The sequence below is a fragment of the Microtus ochrogaster genome, chromosome 5 (genome assembly GCF_000317375.1).
Source record: "Microtus ochrogaster isolate Prairie Vole_2 chromosome 5, MicOch1.0, whole genome shotgun sequence".
NCBI classification, from domain to species: domain Eukaryota; kingdom Metazoa; phylum Chordata; class Mammalia; order Rodentia; family Cricetidae; genus Microtus; species Microtus ochrogaster.
Window position 1 is genome coordinate 92,067,298 of NC_022012.1, and position 10,330 is coordinate 92,077,627.

At 47.6% G+C, this 10,330-nt stretch overlaps 1 pseudogene; it reads left to right on the forward strand.

The window, feature by feature from the left end:
• The first annotated feature begins 7,505 nt into the window (after positions 1-7,505).
• The window catches only part of LOC113456070, a 5,052-nt pseudogene continuing 2,227 nt past the window's right edge, over positions 7,506-10,330 (forward strand).

Genomic DNA, 10,330 nt, shown 5'->3' on the forward strand with positions numbered 1-10,330 from the left:
CACAGCAAAGATTTCTTTGGATTTTTTGTGACTGTCAGGTTTCTGGTTTTAATCCTTTGGCCCTAATGTCAGTTTTGCCATTCCATGAAGAGAAAACAAAACCCTTTCTGCCTGAGCTGGGCAGTGTGGCATTCTCCACAGGGAGTCAGGGGAAAGCTACTTGGAGACAAAGTTCTACACCGCAGGCCTCAGTCCTGTGCTATTCTAAACTGGTCTCTGGTGACAGGAATCATCAGCTCGTCGATTTGTTCCCGAGAGAACTGGCTAAGTGAGGTCCTGCTGAGGGTGTCCCTAATTCTTCATCCTGCTGCTTTGGGACGGTGTCCACGCCGGTCACCTTCCTCAGCTCTCCACCCTCCCTCACACACCCCACGCCAACTACCAGTTCACAGGGGAGGAAGCTAAAATGGCCTGGAAGGAGATTCAAGAGGGACGTTTGTGGGGCTATGGAGTTTATTAGGAGAATTATTAATGTCATAGACAGACAGATGGACAACAGCATGGCAGGGGCTGTGAGGAGAGGAAACATGGCTTCTATTGCAGAAGTGGGGATCTCTTCTTATGGCTTTCTGAGGATGGAGGAGGTTTGACAGCTGCTATAGAATGAATACTTTGTATTGGTATGGATCCTGGTTTATTGATACAAATTTAAGGTCAATTTTGTTATACTGTGCGTATATATATATTTCTGATCTTAAGGTATTAAAATGTAATATATAATTAAGAAATATAGGTTAATAGAAAATCATCTATAATAGTCAAGCTTATAGTCATGTTAGTTAGGTTTTCTAGATATACAGAGATTTATTTCAGTTAGATATTCTTCACATCTTTCAGAGACCTACAGAATATGACATTTAAAATGTTTTAAAACCTTAGGACTTTTCATGACAACGAGACTCATCTGTTCCTGACAGCACCAATCTACTTCAAGAGGATGATGAGCACAGAAGAGGCTCCTTATGGAATTTGCTAGACATTTGGGCAAGAAACTGCTCTTGCCTGGACTCCTTGGTAGTAGTGTTGTGTGAATTGGACATGCAGGACCCACAGAGAAATGACTGCTGAAGTTGCCTAAAGAAGGTGAGACAGTCCTCCAAGGTTCCCACTTCAAGAAAGAGATTTCCAGACATTCTGCAGGACACAGAAGAAAGTTACTGACAAACTGCCAATATAGGTGGAACTGTCTTTGAAATTTCCTGCTTCATGGAAAAGTCTGCTGGATACTATGGGCTTGTAGACTGAAGATGGATGTCCCAATGTTACAGAAGAACTTTGGGTGACTGTCCAGGCAGCAAGATGTCTCTGTCAATTCTAGAGTTTGGGAAGTTGTTTACAATGCACTTTCTGTTTACTTAGGTAATATTATATCCTTCTGGAGTCTTGGATGGAGTTGAAGAATGATAGTAATAATATAATTTTCCTTAGTTATAATAAAAGATAAAGTAGATACAAATATTATAACTGTAATTCTTGCTTGACACCTGTTTTGTTATATGTAATTTTTCTGTGTTAAAGTTAAAACCTTCCTTTTTACTTAAACAGAAAAGGGAAGGTGATATGGGATTTCCCTCTGTATGCTGTGATACCATTTACTCATTATAAGTAATGAGTAAAGAAACTGGCTTGGCCTGAGAGGGTAGAACAGAGCTAGGTAGGGAAAACTAAACTAAACGCTAAGAGAAAGGAGGCAGAGTCAGGGAGAAGTCATGTAGCCCTGCCAAAGACAGATGCTGGGAACTTTACCTGGTAAGCCACAGCCAGGTGGCAATACACAGATTAATGGAGACGGATTAAATTAAAATGTAAGCATTAGCCAATAAGAAGCTAAAGCTAATGGGCCAAGCAGTGTTTTAAGTAATATAGTTTCTGTGTGATTATTTCGGTCTGAGCTGCCAGGAAACAAACAAGCGGCCCTCCTTACAACAGACAGCACATGCCTGAAACCAGGCAAGTGGCAGGGAAGGAAGAGGGTTAGGGGCCAGATGTGTGCCCACCAATTCCCCCTGATGTAAGCTCACTTCCCAAGGAGGGATCCTGGTACCTGGAGAGCCTTTAGCCTTGGACTGAGCCAGGGCCTTGTAGGAACCTTTGTCATCTGTGAAAGGAGGGGCTGTTGCTGGAGTTGTGGCTTGGGTGGCAGCTGGGACACTCCATTCTCACAGCAGGGGGAATCTCAGGGTGGGACACTCCATTCTCACAGCAGGGGGAATCTCAGGGTGGAACACTCCATTCTCACAGCAGGGGGAATCTCAGGGTGGGACACTCCATTCTCACAGCCGGGGGGGGGGGGAGGATCTCCAGGCAATCTTGCTCCTAGACAGCAGATCCTCCTCACTACAATCTCCGTAGACTGACCTCTCCAAAATTTGGTTACTCCTCCTTCAACTGTAGTCCCTCCAATGAGTTGTGCCCCCTTTGCCTGGAGAGCAGCAGGCAAAGGTCTATCTGTCTGTCTGCTCTCTCAGGGGCCTCCCATCCCAGCACATTCTTTCCCTATGGCATCCTTAAGGAGGAATCTTGTTCACTTGCGGCCAGACCCCACACCTGTTTGACTTGACAAGTGTTGGAATATCTCCCCCATCCCACCCTATCCTTGCCTGCAGCCCACACCCGTGGAACCGGTTCACAATTTGGCCTTGCCATTCCATTTCTATAAGGGACTAGGTACCAAATCTACAGCTGAACACTAGGAGTAAGCCTGAAGGCGACAGACTATCCGGCCTGCACGCCAGCAGCATCCTTCCTATGCTCCATGCAAACAGCAAGTCAAAAGCCCCTTCTTCATATATAATTAAGAACTTCAAAGCAGTAAGAGCACTGTGTTAAACCAAGCACAGGTCCCTTCTAATTGTGTGCCCCGTGTGATCCACCACATGCACACACAAACACCTGAGCCCCACCTGCCTGTGACTTCTCCTGAGTCCACAACCTTACACCAGCTAACGCTCTCCCAGTTAGGTCCAGTCTTGACCTGGACCACACAGGTCTGTGAAGGAGAAATACTTTGCCTTCTTCGTTCAGTCTCTCGCACACTCTCTAGGCCCACTCCTGCCTTCTTCACAAGCCCTGGCCTGTGGTCTCCTCTGGTCTAGCCCGTGCCTCCACTCTCTGACAAGAGTGTGGTCTTTCAGCTCACATCTGCTCCCCTGAAGGTCCTACTTCTTCTGGTTTCCGGCCATCTTCACAAACACCTCTTCCCTCCGTCTCTTACTCCACCTCCCCACCTTTAGAGCCTTCCCCCCATTGCTCCCTCTGTGGTCTCAAGTACCTGCTCAGCAGGGTCCAGCCTCTCCTCCGACCCTCAGCACAATCTTGTTCTGGGTTTATGGGGTGACTGTATTCTAACAACCATTGGTAAGCGGTGAGAGGTATTTAAAAGTTTTATTGCAACTGTGATTTTATAAAATGAGATAATACAGATTAGGATGGACTAAGTAGCCAACCCAAGGCCACACCGCAAGTTAGTGGCAAAGCCAAGGTGGGAGACTGGTGAAGTCATAGGGACAATAAGGACAGGCATAAAGGAATAAGACAATACAGCACCTTTAAAAGAGAAAAAAAAATCATTGGGGGCTGGGGTGCAGCTCAGTCAACAGCGTTCTTACCTGGTGTGCACAAAGCCACGGGTTCAAGTCCCAGCACCATACAAACTGTGTGTGATGGCACATGCCTCTAATCCTGCACTAAGGAGGTAGAGAAAGGAGGATCAGAAACTCAATGACATCCTTGGCTTCATAGTGAGTTCTAGGACAGCCTGAGGATACATGAGACCCTGTGTCCTCCCACCCTCACTAACCACCACCACTCCAAAAAACTTGCCTGCATGTTCTTGGCACCATTGAGAGATGGAGGCCTGTGTCCCTTCCCTTGAACTATGACCCAAGTACCCTTAAGTCTGGCATGCTGAAACCTCACCATGGTGCACTGGTCCATCTATATATCCAGCTGAGACCCCTACCATGAGCTACCTTGAGCAACTAACCAGGCGGGATTTAACTTGTAGTCCCAGCTGACCTTCCCAGAAGGATCCCTGAAGGGGAGTTCAGCTTTCTCCACCGCCGTTCTGCTGGAACCCCTGACCCAGAGAATCTGAGTGTGTAATAAAGCGGTTCCTCAAAGACAGTGATATCCTCACACAGTGGCTGGGATTCCCCGAGCAGGTGATGAAAAGGTGTTTGGGGAGAACCACTCTTAGAGAAAACAGACTTGGGGGAAAGCCCTCTCCATCCATCCTCTCCATCCAGGGCTGGTTTCTGTATGTGGGTTTGCCAGTGGCTGAACTCTGCTTCCAAATTTAACTTCTCAGCCTCGGCCCCTCCTCTCCAAAGTAAGAGTCAGGGGGTGATTTCTACTCGATGGAACTATGGGAAAGCAAAGGTACAGACGTATTCAGGATGGTTGCGAAGCTGCCTTCTGCTCCCCGCCTTGGCAGATCCATCCTGACTCTGTCAAAAACATTCTCCAGCCCAAGCCATTAGCTCCAGAGCCTCCCCTGGCTGCCTCCTTCCTCTGCAGTTTGCACCTTTCCAATAAAAGCTTCGCCTCTTGATTACAGAACAATGCTCCACCCTAATTGACTTCCAGGCATTAAAGTTTTACTGAGATGATCTCAGAAGCTCCCCGGGGAGCAGGAGAAAGTGCCAAGCAGCATCGTGCCAGCCCGTGGGGCCCTGGTGCTGGCAGAGTGCTTCCCAAACCATAGCCAACATTTTGTCAGAGCCCTTTCTAGGGAGCCAAAGTAAGGCAAGGGTTCTCTCTCCTGCCCTAAGCACTGGAGTGGAGAACCCCTGGGGTCTTGGATCCTTGTCGTTCGCTGACCTGTGCTGGTCGGGGCAGAGCTGGACAGAGACAGACAACCCTCGCTGAGTTGCTGGCCACAGTTGACATGGAGTTTGTTGGGATGCACTGGAGTGAAGGGCACTTGTCTGACCCCAGGAAGGCAGCAAACACAAAATACAAGTCCTCTAAGGCAAGCAGGCGCTTGGCAGATGAACTGGCCAGAGCCACACCTTGGGCTCAGGTGTATGCGGGGAAGGTGAGCTCTGGGTTGCTCATGCAGAAGGAGCTGGGGGGCACCATGCTCCAGACTGGGGAGATCAGCTTCACCCCTCTCCTTCCCCCTCTCTCAGAGCTTCTATTTACACCTCACACCTTGTGTCTGTGGCAACCACAGAAAGAACAGAAGCTACATTTTTGGTATCGTTACCTGCGGTTTTCTGTACATGTGCACTCCCTCATCATTCTCGCCCCCCCCACCCGAGACTAAACTCAGGATCTCATTCATGCTAAGCATGTAGTCTAAACCACTAAGCTACCTGCCCGACTCCGACCTGATAACCTGATTCCTTTTGAATGTCCTCATAACCTTTAAACCATCCTCATGGTTGCCACACCCTACAAAAGTGCTTTTGTACCTTTAACCGCAATCCTTTTTTATTGTACTTATTTAATATGTGTGTATACATGTGTGCACACACGTGTGTACCTGTGGAGGTCAGAGGGCAGCTTGTGGGAGTTGGTTCTCCTCTTCTACCATTGTAGTACTCGGGTCTGAAGTCAACTCATCGGGCTTGGCAGCAAAATGTCTTTACCCACCAAACCACATCGCCAGCCCAACTTCAATCCTTTAAAACATCTTAATATAGTGGTTCATTTATTTTGTGTGGATGTAGTGTATGTGTGTGGGTGTGGGCATGCACAACACACCGCGGGTGTGGAGATCACAGGACAACTTGCAGGAACCAATTCTCTCCTTCTAACCCATTTGTCTCAGGAGTCTAACTTAGGTCCTCAGTCATGACGGAAGACACCTTTACACCTGAGCCATCTCCCTGGCCCCTTAAACCTTTTGTTTTGTCTTGTTTGGGGTTTCTGTTTGTTTGTTTATTAAAACAGGGTCTCATGTACCCCAGACTGGACTTGACTCACTAAGTAGCTGAGGATGACTTTGAACTCCTGACCTCCTACCTCTACTTCCTAAGTGATGGGATTACAGGTGTATACTACAGTCCTCAATACAATCTCGAACCTTACAGCACCCCCTGGGAGTGGTACGGTTGCTCTGTTCCCTACAGGGGATCAGGCACAGGCTGGGTGGGTAGCTTACCAAATGTTCTATCTCCCAGCTGGGCCTGAATCTAGCTTGGTCCTTTGCTCTCAGTACTTAAGGACAAGAGGGTTTTGCTGGCACCACAGTGCATTTCACCTTGTCCTGTCCACAGTTAGCTTTGGCTGTACGGCCCTGAGGGTTTCCTGCGCCTTCCTCCTTCCCTGCCGCCCACACTCATCAGCCCTGTCACTGAGCCAGCTCCCTCCCTGACCTCAGGAGCCCTGGCCCCAGCATGGACTCAGGGAGCCCCACCGCACTGGTCCCTCAGTGACCCAGGGAGAAGAGAGAAGGGAAATTTCAACCCCTCCAGGCTCCTCTCTGCTCCACAAAGGGGTGGGGTTTGTGATTTTGAAGCCAAAGGTTTAATCTCCACTATACACACACAACATACCCAGGGCACTTCCATACCTCGTGGGCCCTAAAAGCCCAGATGGAGAAGATTTAAAGCTCAGAGGAAGTCTATTTGGTGATAAAATATGTCCTGGGGGAAAGTTCACTTAAAGCAAATCTACTTAATGGGAGGCAACGTTTTATAAGAAGTCGTGAGACTGAGGGGGCAGATGGAGGCTTGATCTTTAAAAAAAAAACTGAAGCTTACGATCCTTAATTTATTATACATTTAACTATATTTTTATTATAATTACCTTTGGGGCAGTGTTTAAAGATAGAAAGGTAAATCAAGACTTGTTTGGGGTTCACTTTTCCAGAAGAAGGCTAACGCAACATGGCTAACTATAGGGATGGAGAGAGGGAGCAGCAGTCAAAAGCCCACCCTGCTCGTGCAGAACATTCGAGTTTGGTTCCCAGTGCCCATGTCAGGTGGCTCACAACCACCTCTAACTCCAGCTCTAGGGGTCCGATGGGCCCTTCCAGCCTCTACTGAGCCTGCTTTCACAAGTGCATACCCACACAGAGACACACACATATACACACATATACACACAATTAAAAAGATAGCTAACTGTGTGTTTGACTTTCCCAGCAAGAGTTCTTTAAGATTTATTTATTTTTATTTTATGTGTATGGATGTTTGAGCGTGTATATATGCTCCACAAGCAGGCAGTGCCTATAAGAGCCAGAAGGGCATTGACTCCCCTGAAACTGGAGTTACAGATAGTTGTGAGCTGCCCTGTGGGTGTCAGGAACCATCCTAAACTATCTCCGGCTTCCCACAGCTTTTAAAAAAAAGGCAACTTCTGCAAAATGGCCAAGTGCTTCTCCAGGGAAACACCCCCTTCTGAAGCAAGGGTCTCTTCTGTCTCCGCCTGACTTCCTTCGGTTGTGAGCAGACATTCTGCCAGACCCTCATTTCCTTGGAGACTGTAATAATTGCGGCATCATCCCTGAACTATCTCTGTCACCTCCCTCGGGGAAGCCCTGCATCTGTTGTCACATGGGCGATTTCACTTCGCGGCTGGTTGGCATCGTGATCACAGTACCGGGCGAGAACGGCCACAGGAAGCTACAGAGAGCTGTGACTGAAGTCAGCTGTGCAAAGATCTGCCCGCGAGTGAAGATTTCACGGGGGCTGACCCCTGCCTCCTGACTTGTAATTATGGGTAGAATAAATGCCCAATACTGAGGTTCCCTGTGCTCAGAAACAGGAATTAGCAGTTGCAAGTTCCAGGTAAAAAGGCTCCGCGGGGAGAGGCTTGAAGACAGGCTCACCGCAGGAAGGCGGTCTGCTCTAGGCGGCTCTCCTTCAGGCAGAGCCTGGAGGTTTGAACCCTGGAGCTGCGTCCCACACCTAAAGCTAGGACACTGAAAGTGTAAAGAATGCAAACAACTGCTTAGCACTACTGCCATCTGCTGAGCAGGACGCGCTTTACCAACTTCGTCGTCGCTGGAACTCACTCCAGAGTGCATTTACCTCCGACCTCCCTATACATAGGGTGTAGACTTTGCAAGCACTAAGAGGGCTTCAAATCCCTTCCTCAAGATGATCTTGAACCCCTACACAGCGGAAGATAACCTTAAATGTATCCTCCATTCACCCCCTAAGTAATGAGATTACAGACCTGGGTCCCCACGCCGGGTTTATGTAGAGCCGGGATCAAACCCAGGGCTTTGTGCAAGCGAGGCAAACGCTACCAACAAAGCTGCACCCTCGGCCCCACTTCCTCCCATTTTATTTTATCTTATTTTATAAATATGGGTGTTTTCCTGGATGTGTGTTCATGAGCCATGCATGTGCCTGACCCTGTAAGATCTGTGGAACTGGAATTAGATAATTGTGAGCTGCCGTGTAGGTGCTGGACCTGAACCCAAGTCAGAGTAGTGCTCCTGACACTAGGCTAGCTCAGTCTTCTCCCGCACTTTGAAGAAAACTCTTCTTCAAAATCAAGGTCAAGCCAGGCCAGACATGGCTTGCACACACCTTTAATCCCAGCACTTGGGAGGCAGAGTCCTGAGGATCTCTGCCAGCCTGGTCTACATAGTGAGTTACAATGAAGCCCTGTCTCAAAAAAAAAAAAAAATCAAAGTCAAATTCCTATCTAGAAAGACATCCTCAATGCCCCAAAGCTGTTCTCATTTGTGTGTGTGTGTGTGTGTCCCTCTGCATCAAATTTTACCGATTATGTCCCAACACTACACCTTAAACATTCAGTGATCCGTTTTCCTCTAGATAACAGAGTCCAAGTTGGACTATCAGTACTTATTCTTAGCATATGTCCCTACTACCTACTGCACTGAGGGTGTTGAGTTAACACTCACTGAATGAACAGTTAGGTAGAGGGTGCACACAGGTGTAGGGTGCACACAGGTGCTGGGTGCACACAGGTGTAGGGATACACACAGGTGCAGGGTGCATTCAGGTTCAGGGTACACACAGGTGCAGGGTTCATACAGGTTCAGGGTACACACAGGTGTAGGGTGCATATAGGTTCAGGGTACACACAGGTGCAGGGGTGCATACAGGTTCAGGGTACACACAGGTGCAGGGGTGCATAGAGATGCAGGGTGCACACAGGTGAACATATACATACAGGTGCATAGATGCACACGGTGTGGGGTACACACAGGTGCAGGGTGCACACAGGTTCAGGGTACACACAGGTACAGGTGTGTACACAGGAGCAGAGTGCACACAGATGCAGGTGTGCACACAGATGCAGGTGTGCACACAGGTTCAGGGATACACACAGGTTCAGGGTACACACAGGTGCAGGTGTGTATACAGGAGCAGAGTGCACACAGGTGCCGATGTGCACACAGGTTCTGGGTGCATACCTGTAACTCTGGCACTTAGGCTAAGGTAGGAGGTTTACAAATTCAAGTCTAACTTGGACTGTATATGAAGACCCTGTCTTTAAAATAATGAACAGGCACCATGATCATGCCAAAGGGTTCTTGATTCATCAAAGTTATGTCAATCTTCTGAACTCAAATTTTTTTTTTGAGATAGGGTTTCTCTGTAGTTTTGGAGTCTGTCCTGGAACTAGTTCTTGTAGACCAGGCTGGCCTTGAACTCGGAGACCCACCTCCCCAAGAGCTGGGATTAAAGGCACATGCCACCATGAGGTAAAAGCTATGCAACATAAAAGTTACTGTTTTTAATTACTTTAAAAATATACAATTCATTATATTGTATTTAATGTTTTTGATGTATTTAAAGTGTCACATAGCATTATCACTACACACTAGCCCAAAACACTTGAAAAGGAAGCCACATACCCATAACAGTCAACCCTTGTCTCCTCAGCTCCCAGCTCGGCAGCAATGAAATTAGCTCGTCTCTATGTCTTCTCTCTCTCTCTCTCTCTCTCTCTCTCTCTCTCTCTCTCCTCCCCCCAAGTGGTAGCATTTTTAAATTGTTTAATGTTTGTTTATTGTGTGTGCATGTGCACATGTGTGCACCACAGTGCTCAGATGAAGGACGGAGCACAGCTCTTGGGAGTTGGTTCTCTGCTTCCACCACATGGGGCCTGTGGGTCACGTCACGTGATTGTGTGGATCACACTCAAGTGTCAGGCTCGATAGCAAGTGCCTTAGCCCACTGATCCACCTCATTAGCCCTTTCATTTTCTTCTTCTGGATATTTCTCATAAATTAGACCACACATTACATGGCCTTTTGCATCTGACCATATGCATTTGGTGTATCCATTCACTAATTACTTGATGGCCATTTGAGCTGTTTCTTCCTTTTAGCTAAAATAGATAATACTGCTAAAACTCTATGGACAAGTTTTTTGTTTGTTTGTTTGTTTTTGTTTTT